The sequence below is a fragment of the Morone saxatilis genome, unplaced genomic scaffold, assembly GCF_004916995.1.
Source record: "Morone saxatilis isolate NCDOM2014 unplaced genomic scaffold, NCSU_SB_2.0 Contig7, whole genome shotgun sequence".
NCBI classification, from domain to species: domain Eukaryota; kingdom Metazoa; phylum Chordata; class Actinopteri; family Moronidae; genus Morone; species Morone saxatilis.
The window spans coordinates 22,198,290-22,201,901 of record NW_023340246.1 but is presented as its reverse complement, the minus strand read 5'-3'; positions in this window follow the sequence as shown (position 1 = coordinate 22,201,901).

Below are 3,612 nucleotides of genomic sequence, written 5' to 3'. Positions count from 1 at the left end.
AAGCAGACGTGTTTTCTAATTGCAGAGGTCGAGTAGCAAACACTTCCTCAGTCTCTGGCAGTAAAGAGATGAACCTTACAGAACAACTGTCCTCCAACAGTTTCACACACTTCAGACGTGGTTCAGTGTTCAGACTGTATGAAGGAGCAGCAGCACTGAGACTGGCTCTTCACACTGATTATTACTCGCGTTGACGGCTGCATGTTTTCATCTCTTCAGCGGCGATTCTTCTCCTGAAGCCTCCAAACTTCCCTTTCTGTCCTTTTAGCTGCACAGATAAGTAGAAGGAGAAGAACTCAGCATGTTGTTGTGTTTGAGCTGCAGTGAGTAATAATCTGAACACGCTCATTAAAGCAACCAGCAGCAGCTTTCACTGGCTGCACACTCTGGCGCCCCCTGTGGACAGAAACTGTAGTGTCACTGGTTTCATGGTATTACATTTAAATCAGTTTTAACCTTTAACAACATTTTTAATGCCTGCAGGTCTTTATATATGTGTTTATAGTGACTTATTGTACTGTCAGTATAAAGAACAGAGAAACATTTTAATGTCAGCGTATGTGCAGAATTTAATCAGTTTGTTTGTTTGTTTGTTTGTGTTTATTTTATATTGAGTGAGTAAAGGTCTGAATATAATACATAAAATATTTCAATTCATTATAAACTATTTTATAGTGCAAACTGCATCTTTTTGCAGGATATCGATGAGAAATGTCTTTTTATAATATATAATTTATCATAAAGGAACAAAAACCTGTATTTTTATAAAGACTGGACACCGACACTGGACCGGTCCACTAACACGCACTAATGTTGTCTCTCTGCTGCTGAAAACAACTTTAACATGGTAACTTTTTGAAAATGGTGGTCTAAACACTATAAACTGATTATGTAAAGTATAGTTGTAAAGTTCGGCTGTGGTTGGTAAATTAAAGTTGGTTCATGTGGTCGTATTATTTCTGCTCTTTAACACTGTGAGTAGAACAACTGTAACACTGATATTGATCCGCTCTGACTGAATCTGACCTGATGGACGACGTAAATAACCTGAATATTGATTATTATCTTAATGATAACAACAAAAGATCCTGGGAATAATCTGTGTTGTTCCTCAGTCTGATCGCTGACGTAACCCTGGGCCAGAGGTTCAACCACCACCTACCTGTAATGAGCCTGTGTCTTTAATCAACTGTTAATACGATGCCTACCAGTGAACTATGTGAGGGTTTGTGAACACATGTTGTCCTGTATTATCAAGAAAACAACCAGTTCAAAGGTCCCTGCAGGAGGCTGAAGGCTCTGTGGAAGTGATGAGCTGAGAGTCAGATCAGTTTGAGCCTCAGATCGTCTCTGCTGCTGTTACAATGAAGAACTTAAAGGTAACGTTAGCGGCTGCTGAGGCCACTCGTAGACTAAACACTAGTGTTACGGCTGGTTTGTTCTCCTGCTTCTTTATAACCTGCAATGAGTGACTCCAGCCTGCATGATGAGCCGCAGCAACTGAACACCACTCGGACCTTTTGGGAGATTTGTTGACCAAAGATTCCCAAAAGGTCGGGTACATTGCGCTCCCCGAGGCGGGTTAATCCTGTTCGCTGCCACAGTGTTTGTTGTTGTTCGGCTCCATTAGTTGCTGTTTGAGGTTTTTACCGCTGTGTCTCTCCTGCAGGAGAACGACGGGAGGCCGGTTCATTTGAAAGGAGGAACCACCGACGCTCTGCTGTACAGGACAACGATGGCCCTCACCATCATGGGTGAGAAGATCCGACTACAACTCGCCGCCTTCTTTTCCTGCACAATCCTTTTATTTGTCATTTCTCTGAAAGTCGACACCGCAGTGAAAAAGAAAACGTGTCTTTAAATAGAATGAAAGTAATTTACAGGGGTAGAAAGAACGCCGGCGAATCAGAGAAATAGACGATATTTTCACATCATTTCACAGCTGTAGCAAACACTGAAGGAACTGTTTTCATAATCCTGTGGTTCTCAACCTGAGGGTCGGGAGCCCCACTAGGGGTCGCCAAAGCTTCACAGGGGGTCGCGAGGCCTTCTTGATTTTTAAGGCGTGTAAGAAAACATAAAAAATATACATATACACAGGGGGCTTATATCTCAACATTATAGCTGATTAAGTGACACCGACTTCATTTAGAGTTTATTTGTATTGTGAAAATAACTTAAAATGTTTTAACTTAACAGTTTGTCTTCTAAAGATAAAATGTGACAAACAGTATTATAATGAAGCACTGTAGTTCTACAGACTCTCACTAATCACGATCCATCCGTCAAAATAATCTCAGTATGATGTTTTTATTGTATCGTGCAGATCAATAATTTATGTAACCGCCCCGTAAATCACATTAGAGATCAGAAATGTCCCAAGAGGAATTATTCAATTCATCACATCAGCCGACATTTTGCTTTTTAAAATCAGTGTTTTCCTTTTTCCTGAAACTCATTTAATCTGCAGGTCAAACTGTTTTTACTGTGTTAGTGTGACGTCGAGTAACCAGCCTGGTTCTCCTTTCAGGGACCGGGTACGTTGTGTATGAACTGGTGAAGGCGGCGTTCCCTAAGAAGTGAAAACACTCCAGCTGTTTACTTCCCTTTAAAGACCGGCCAGAAGCTCTACGTTGTATAAAAGATAATCCTCTGCCTGTTTCCTGTCACTGTTTCATGTTCATACCACAACTGGAAGCAGGATACTGTTTGACGCAGTTGTGATCTAATTTTCTCCCTCTAATCAAGTAAAATTTTATTATACCAAAGAAGTATCATAAAGTCATTGCTACTTAAGTTTATGGGATATCATGCGCTCATAGACGCTGTGACTCTCTTGTCAGCCCCTGGCTACCGTGCGTGAAGAGGAACCTAGGTTGTCTTATTTTCTTCTATTAGTGCTGAGTAATAGGCCCTCGGCGTTACGGAGGGCTTTGTAGGTTATTAAAGATTATCTGCCAAAATTGAGTGACTATTCTGACCATTTGAAGAGCGCCATTTCCTTTCTGATTTTCTTGTTCTTCGTGCTTTAATTGTGCGTAGTTGGGTTGTAACGGTGCTGTTTCCTATGTTTTAATAATTTCGTTTTTCTAGAGGCCGATAGAATCTAATGTCTTCGTAGGAGGCCTGGCAGGCTATTACAAGATTATCATTGGGAGGGGATAAAGTTAAGATAGGATCTGTTATATTCAGACATGGCATTGAATTGAACACGTGAAGGAATCTCATCCCTGAAATTTAGCTACGCACCCTCAGAAGACATCGCTGTAGAATTATTGGCCTAATGGTGCTATAATCTAATAATAGAAACGAGGTCAGAGTGGATTAAAACAATGAGTTGGTTTCAGCACTCCTGACAGAAGCCCATTGAGTCTATTATAGATAAAGCTTACTAAGGCTGTCATTGTCAAAAATCCACATGGATAGTTGGAAATCACCTAGCAAAATTACTTATCTGAATTTAAGGACCTTAAACTTGAAAAAAACATCAATCATTCAGACACATTTATGTAAACCAGCAGAGACTCCAACAGGCTGAGTCATGAGAGGTTGTTATTTATTGATCTCAAGGTCATCAAAGAGAGTGTACAAGAAATAAATACTTGATCAATG